Raw genomic sequence first — 9,190 nt, 5'->3', positions numbered from 1 at the left:
CAAGGGTTGGTCACTGGTTCACGCAGACCAAAGCATTAACCTTCCTATATAATAATCAACGATGTTTATGTATCGGGCACTATAACCTGGAACAAGCCTCACAGTGACGCTGTCAGACTTGTCAGCCGTACCTGAAAATTAAACCACATCAAGTGAACCCTCCGATCCCTCAACTTTCTCTGAATCAAAACCCGGATCGATTTCAGTTTTGCACTCACCGTCCTGTAGGTCATGGACTTGCCTCTGCCTACCTCTACCCTCTCATCTCTCTCTACGCCCCTCCACACACTCTCCTAACTCTCCCCTCTCATCTCACTGCAACCTCTACACTCTCATCTCCATCCACTCTCGTCCACGCACTCTCTGGTCCAGATACCAAGGCTTTCTGTTGAAGCCAACAGTCAGCCTTCACTCAGTGGGAGGTCGCTCTCCTCTGCTGTCTCAATAATCTGGAGTTCTCTTCCTCCAGCCATGCGTGCTGTCGATTCCCAGCAGCTGTTGAAGTTCACGCTCAAGACATGTATTGTTTGCTCTCCATATGACTGCCTGCCTTGCAAAATATTATGTTCTGACATTGTATAAATCCACATTATATTGTAAAAAATATATATATATATTTCGTCGGACTGGTGAAGCAGAAAAAAATGGCGAAAACAAAACAGCCCAACTAAAATAAACAGATATTCATTCATGCAACGTGTGCCGCGGCGAACTGTGGTAGAATATTCCACTCTTAAGTCTCCAACTCGCTTTTCCTGACATTATTATTATTTGAGGCGCATAACGGCCGACTCGGGTTGTCTCTTTTCTCTGAAGCCGCGGGGGTTCTCAGCAACGACGAAGCACGGTGATCTGACCCCATGTGGCGATGCCCCAGTGTGAGAACTCCTCAAGGTCGCAAGCAAAATTCACAACGGGAGTTACTCATTTCCTCAGCAGAGCTCTAACCGAGTTGCCAACTCAGTGGTCCTGAAGACTCTGAGAGTGAACCTGTTCTACGGGGTTGGGGAGATTCCTTCACCTGGGGGGCGAGGGCTGTGAGGAAGGTCCCTGGGTCGCTCAAGGAGGGCAACAGTTTCTAGTTTTTTTCAGATTTCAGTTGCTGAAGAATCTCCCATCACATCAAGCGAAACGTCAGACATTATGCCGAAAAACCCAAACATATCGGAGAGCTAATCCAGCAGCACAACCATGAAGACCTACGGAGTGTGGAAGCTCACTCCTCTTTGCCACAGACATTATTGATAACCCCAGATGATTATTTGTGTTCAAAAACACTCTCATACGATTTAGAAATTGTGATCGCTCTTCCTTCGGTGCTTTGAAAGAAGCAGAATTGTGGTGGTAAGGAACATCACATGGCACAAAGCTCAGGCAGCAATCCATTGAGCTGGCAGTTTGGGTGCCTCAAATAAAATCTCATGGAGGTATTTTGTGGTTGTGCTGTATATCCATCCTATGCGTTTTCGGATTGTACCGCGTTTTGTTGTTCCACACGATGCCTGATGATTTTGCTCCACGTGCCGAGAGCCTCTTCCGAAACAATTCGGTTCCTACAACTCGACAACACATCAGAGAGATACAATCTCACGCAATTGCAAACTATGGTTTAACGTAATCTATCACAAAGTAGGAGAAAAATACACTGTCGCAGTTGTCATCAACACTGTGACTTTACCGAAAGAACCAAGACTATCAATGGAAACACAAAAGGTACGTTGTAAAGCCATTGTCAGCGAAAGCTACCCGAGCACACTTCAACCCGCACACACCTCCCATGTGGCAAGTCCATCCAAACACACCTCCATCTGGGAACACCTCAATTGCATACCCATCACCTGCACATCGTTCACCTCAATGCACCTCCACCAGACCACACTTGCACTTGAACAGACCGACACTTTGGTCAGCCTCTCCAAACATAACCTCCACCTAAATAGGTCATCATCGTCATCAGCCACGATCCAATCCCATGGCTGGATGAAGGAACTACTGAAGCTGTCACGAACTCTCATCACGAAGACTCGACAGACACCTAGCCAGGCTCCACAAACACCCGTCCCTACACAACACACCAAAGCGCAAGCGATGGCACACCACACACGCAGTACACAATAACAATATACCTTAGATGCCACACTGACCACACCTCTCCTCGGCCAGCTTTCGCAAAAACACACCACCTTACACACAGCGCGCACAAATACCATCACAACACAGAGCACACCCGAATTACCAGTACCACAAACAAACACTACCTCCCCTACACAACACAGCGATCAACCTAATCCACTACCGCGCACAACACAATGAACCGACGACTCCATAAAATAGAGGACACCCCTCTACTGATAACCCTTCCAAAAACACCCCATCCTGAGAGCACACACACACGCACTGCACACACTAACCCACCACCGCGCAGAACAGAGAGGGAGAGCACACCTTGACACGACCACCCAAGACTCACCACAAAGCACACGAAAATATTACCGGCACCAGAATCTTACAGAACACACCCTGATACCACCACACTACCAACCCCACAATACTCAGAACACCATAGCCCAGCTACCCACTAAAACATAGCACAGTAAAGGTCCTACACGACACACAGAGCACTCCACAACACTGCTACCTAACTCAGAAAGCACACCCGAGCCCATACACAGCACACCCGAGCCCATACACAGCACACCCTGGAACCCATACACAGCACACCCGAAGCCATACACAGCGCACCCACACACAGCACACCGGAACACGACACCAACCCGGCCATCATTTCGAACCCAGAACAAAACCCCAACCTAAAACACTACACCGAGCACAACTGTGCAAGGCGATCCTCCATAAACACACCCACACCTCTACACAACACACCTCTACACACACACCTCTACACAACACATACCTCTACACAACACACACACACCTCTACACACACCTCTACACAATACACACACCTCTACACGACACACCTCGACACACACACCTCTCTACACACACCCACACCTCTACACAACACACACACACCTCTACACAACACACACAACTCTATAACAACACACCCATACCTCTACACAACACACACACACACCTCTACACAACACACACACACCTCTACACACACAACTCTACACACACACCTCTACACAACACACACACCTCTACACACCTCTACACACCCACACCTCTACACACCGACACCTCTACACAACACACACACACCTCTACACAACACACCTCTACACAACACACCTCTACACACCCACACCTCTACACACCGACACCTCTACACAACACACACACACCTCTACACAACACACCTCTACACAACACACTTCTACACAACACACCTCTACACAACACACCTCGACACAACACACACACACCTCTACACACCCACACCTCTACACAACACACACACCTCTACACACACCTCGACACAACACACCTCGACACAACACTTTACCGGGGCCATCCTCTACGGGACACACAACACACCCCGAACAAACACACACAGCACCACCACCAAACCCACCGCACGGAGAAACGCTTCCACCCGGCCATCATCCTCTAACACACAACAACAACCACCGCCATTCGCCACTAAGTGGCGGTGACGTGACACCACGACGCTTGTGCCAGGCTAGGTGCACCTTGAGGCCACGTGAAGTGTCGACCGCCCGCTGGCAGGAGGTCACGGGGCAGACCCAGCAGGTGCCACGGGTCGACTGACCGAGATGACCGAGATGACTGGCTGATGCACCACCTGTGCCCCCTACTGTGCCAACTTGCTGTGCTTTAGCCACCCGGCGCTCCGCTCGTTGTTGTGAGCGTCGCTCCTCCGCCCTCCGTTGTTGCTGGAGGGCGACTGCCTCCAACTTTCCAGTAGCGTCCTTCACGAGCCTCCTCCTCTACAGAGGCCGATCTTGACACCGCTGGTACCAGTCATCGACAAAGTCCACTCAGCTCCACGTCCTCTTACACAACGCACACATCACCACCATCACCACCATCCTACAGAAGAGAACACAACCCCGAGCACCAGGGCCCTCCTTCCCACACTCACCTCCACGGAGAGGGCCTCTCTCTTGGCAGGCAGTAGGGGGGGGGGGTCCCGCGGGATACGTGGGGACCTCAGGGGGGACAATCCAAGGAAAGTCAGGGGGGGTCCAGGGAGGGCCACGGGGCCCAGACAGCGTGCGTCGGAGCAATCAGGGAGACAGATAGGGGGGCCGCTGGAAGACGAGGCTCTCGTGGAGACAGGCGGGGAGACTCACGGAGACGGGGGACAGACCGGGGGCTGCGTGGGTACAGGGAGACACGCCGAGACAGGCATGGAGATGCAGAGGAGAGCCCGCGCGGGCAGACATGAGGACTTGCAGGGTCGGGAGGAGGTGGAGGAAGAGGAGGTGGAGGAGGGGACCGGGGGGGGGTAACTCGTGGAGGTCCTAGGCAGAGAGGGGGGCTCGTGAAGACGAGCGGAGAGGGGACCCTTGGAGAGACATCGGAGGTCGAGGGGAGCCAGGAGGAGGCTCTGCGTGGGGGGTGCGGGGCGAGGCGAAGTGCCCCAATGGAGGGGCTCGGGGAGACGGGAGGAGCCGGGGGCGGCACGCGGAGCTCCTCCCCCAGAGCCCGGGGGGAGGAGCCTCGCGAGAAGTCGGGGGGCGGGGCTGGGAGCAGGGGGGGCGGGGCGGGGGCAGGAGGGGGCGGTGACGTAGACGACGGGGCCAGGAGGAGGAGGAGACACACTGGGGGAAGAGGAGGAGGTAGGAGGTGGGGGCAGGAGGAGGTGGGGGTGGGGGCAGGAGGAGGAGACACATTGGGGGAGGAGGAGGAGGTGGGGGCCAGGAGGAGGTGGGGGCAGGAGGAGGTGGGGGGGCAGGAGGAGGAGGAGACACATTGGGGGAGGAGGAGGAGGTGGGGGCCAGGAGGAGGTGGGGGCAGGAGGAGGTGGGGGTGGGGGCAGGGAGGAGGGAGACACATTGGGGGAGGAGGAGGAGGTGGGGGCCAGGAGGAGGTGGGGGCCAGGAGGAGGTGGGGGCAGGAGGAGGTGGGGGCCAGCAGGAGGTGGGGGCCAGGAGGAGGTGGGGGCAGGAGGAGGTGGGGGCCAGGAGGAGGAGACACACTGGGGGAAGAGGAGGAGGAGGTGGGGGCAGGAGGAGGTGGGGGCAGCAGGAGGAGGTGGGGGCAGCAGGAAGAGGAGGAGACACACTGGGGGAGGAGGAGGGTGGAAACAGGAGGAGGAGGGGAGAGAGGAGGAAGGGGAGGAGATGGAGGAGGAGACAGGAGGTGACTGAGAAGGAGGTGGAGACAGTCGAGGGGACAGGAGACTCTGTACGGAGAGGAGACGCAAGGAGGCAGGGGAGAGAGAATGCGAGACCTTCGATGCTACGTCGATCTCCCGGCGCCGTAGTTACAACATTCAACGTTCTCAAATCCCACCTGCCTGTCCACTCAGCAGTAACGTGCTGTAACAAACACACGGATGATAACCCCACGGTTGATCGGAAGGTGGGGTGGGGGCGGGGAATGAAGGAGACAAAAATAAGTAATATTTAAAAATACTTTTTTAAAAACACGCTTTAATGAAATGAACCGTACGAGTAATGGCAGAACTCCACGACTCCAGGAAGTGGCCCCGAGGCTTGCCACAACGTACGGGGCCGTGGCCAATTACAGCCAACGTGAGTTGAGCGTGGACAATTAGACCCAAGCCAAAACATAACATATAAAAAAGATTGTTGAAAAATATATTTTATTTTTATGATAGAATAGTATTGTCATCAGTATGACATACGTATACCAAGTTTGCAGTCGATACCACATTGGGGAAGTGGGTTAAAATTGAGTTACAAGATTTGAGGATACGAAAACAAACAAGAGTGAGTTAAATAAAAGCGTGTAAATAAATCAATAAAAGGAGGGAACCGCTGGAAAACGGTGGACTCGTGGAGACAGACCGGGGTGGACTGTCTCCCGTCTTTGTCTGTGGTGGAGTTGTAAAGTGTGGGACACTCATGCCTGCTTGTCCAGGGCGCCTGGCCCCATGGAGGGATCTGCAACAAAAACAACCACCAGAGACGGCTCTGCGGAGCTCCCCATGCTGTTAGTAGCCCACCCATTAGCAGTGGATTGAGCAAGTCATTTCAGGGATGCAATTTTTTTTTAGATACCACGTAGAATGAGAGAAGATGGGTTACTTAAACGTGGGTTTATGCGGCGTCTAAATGCTACCGCATCTCGCGCACAGACACGGTGAGCATATTTAATACAGGGAGACAGGCAAGGAAAACAAGGAACACCACACATTGTCACGGGTGCTGTATTTTTACTACTTGTGCGGCTACGTTATTCATTCATTACTACAACGTTATGGTGGTCATTTTATTGTGCATCGGCTGGACACAACTGGAACACATAACAGAGTACAGTGGGTATGCTTACAAGGACAATTTTTGAAGGTGGACTGGGCCCTAAAAATATTAAATAGTGCTTCTGCAAAGCTAAACTTGATACTGTAACGAAAGAAAACCTAAAAATGTTCCTACACAATGGTTTACAACACTGCCTTTAAAGCAAAAACTATGATAGACGTTATGGCCAATTTATAGCATTCTTGCGTATGGCACATGTCGAGGTCTGCAAGTCCCGAGAAGGCTTCAGGAGAGAGTTCGTTTGGTGATGCTGTTCCTCCTCTAAAGGAGCGCAGATTCAGTGGTTTACTATCTGGTCCATAGTTTGGGCTACACTGTGGCTTATCTTGAATGTATCTCTATAGGCATCTTACGTATATTTTCTCTTTAGTTCTTTCGGTAAAGTCACGTAGGTAGAAAAATAAAATAAAACATAATTATTTTTTTTAATTATTTGTAAAGTCACGTAGGTAGAAAAATTTAATAAAAAATAATTATTTTTCTACCTACGTGACTTTACCGAAAGAACCAAAGAGTATGGATTTCTGCAGTCACGAAAGCTTCAAATCAAGATCTTACGTATCTATTATAATGTCTCTGTGTCTCTATGGCCGTCCTATCCGAGCCATTGCTTGGGTTGCATGTTCACAATGGCACTATGGCCTTGTGTTATATATCTCATTTATGAAAGGACAAAATTAATCCTGAGGTTTTTTATTTTTGGGTTAGATCGCATATAAATGTGTCGTTAAACCTGCCACCACCCGACAGCCAATTAGTAAGGTTTGTCAATTACAACCAGCCTCACTAGGCGACAGCCAGAGTTGTCGCCGAATGAGGTTCGTTGTAATTACCGGCGAAACGTCGGACTCGAATTGTAAATGTGAGTTTACTCTCCAACACACCGGCCGGCAGAACGAGTAACGAATTGGCACGTTTTGTATTACGTGACAAGCCTTGCTGGTGGGCGGGTATAACGACACACTATTATTTACGCGATCTAACGCAAACCCCCCTCTATTACGGACAATATTGGTCGCGAAAGCCGACTGCGTGTTCAACGAAGTGAACGTAGAAATATACTCTTAGGTTTTTTTCGGTAAAGTCACGTAGGAGAAAATAAATAATAAAAATTCTAATTGCTATCATAGAAATAGTAATAGAAATAAAATAATAAATCACGACGTTTCGGAGGCAAAACAAGCTTCCTTCATCAGTTAGTACAGTTATTTTGCTGTGCCTTTTTACACCTGATAAACGAAGCTTGTGTTGCCTCCGAAACGTCGTGATTTATTATTTTATTTCTATTATTATTTATATGAGATTTTATTATTATTTATTTATTTTTACCTACGTGACTTTACCGAAAAAACCTAAGAGTATGAATCCTTGCAGTCACGAAAGCTTCAAATCTAGAATGAACGTCGAAAACAGATTGCACGCAGGGAGTGGGGGTCACGACGGGGGAGGGGGGGGGGGTCACAAGGGGAGGGATCTGTGAACGACTCCGCCCCCTATCAATCGGAAACGCCCCCTTCTCGCCCCCTCCTCGACCCCTCCTCGCCCCCGACCCTTTGACCGGAAACTCGCTGTATGAAAAATAAGAAGTTTTTTTTTAACCCTTTCTGGCAATAAAACAGGCGGTGTTAAGATGTTCAACACCAAAGAGAAACCCTTTGTAAGGAATCCAGTGCTACATTAACCACACATAGTGCTTGTGATAAACATGCAAACTTATTTCTTTCTAGATTTGAAATGTTCGTGACTGCAAGGATCCATATTCTTTGGTTCTTTCGGTAAAATCACGTGGGTGAAAAAATACAATTAAAATGAATGATAATTATATGGACATTGTCTTTGACACTGATTGGTCGAGGCCTCAGCCCCGCCCCTACTAAGCGCCCGCATTTGGACCAATCACAGGCATTGTTTATGCGAGTCACGTGGCTCCGATCGCGTCCGTTCGGCAAGAGGGGAACAAACGAGGAATCTGTGGAGGCCAGGGAGGTTGTGATGGCAGGCAGCATGTGTGTCGTGTGTGTCTGTGTCGTGTGTGTTGTATGTGTGTGTCGTGTGAGTGTGTGTCTGTGTGTGTGTGTCTGTGTGTGTGGCTGTGTGTGTGTCTGTGTGTGTGTCACTGTGTGTGTCGTGTGTGAGTGTCGTGTGTGTGTGTCGTGTGTGTTGTGTCTGTGTGTGGGGAGCGGTAGTGTAGCGGTTAACGCGCTGAGCTATGAACCTGGCGACCCGGGTTCGATTCCCGCTCACGGCCAACATTTAGTGACGATTATCTGGGCCTCTCCTAGGTCGACTCAGCCTCAAATGAGTACCTGGTGCGGTGTGTAAGCATCGCCACTGGGGAAACAAAGACGGCCGAGCGTGGTGTTGGCCACCCACCCCCTCGTGTGCCGTGCCGGCCTTCATAGGTGCTCGCTAACAGCACTTACCCCTACAGTCTGTTAAGGCTAAACGGGGGATCTTTGTCGTGTGGGTCGTGTGGGTACTGTGCACTCACCCCAGGTACCCCGCCATCCGTCTGAGGACCGGGGCGACGGCAAGAACACCCCGCCACGACCCAATCCCCACATGACCCCCACTTCACCTGATCCCCACTTCACATGACCCCAACTTACCCGAACCTGACCCCAACTCACCATCCGCTTGACCGGACCTGACCCTAACTTGACCCAAACCGCCTGCCACTTTACTCCATCTGATCTCTACTTGACCCCACCGGACCCCAACTAGACGCCACCTGCTCCCCCACTTCA

Source organism: Lethenteron reissneri, chromosome 31 (genome assembly GCF_015708825.2).
Source record: "Lethenteron reissneri isolate LAM-NWPU_2019-01 chromosome 31, ASM1570882v1, whole genome shotgun sequence".
Classification (NCBI taxonomy): domain Eukaryota; kingdom Metazoa; phylum Chordata; class Hyperoartia; order Petromyzontiformes; family Petromyzontidae; genus Lethenteron; species Lethenteron reissneri.
This window is presented reverse-complemented; position numbering follows the sequence as displayed.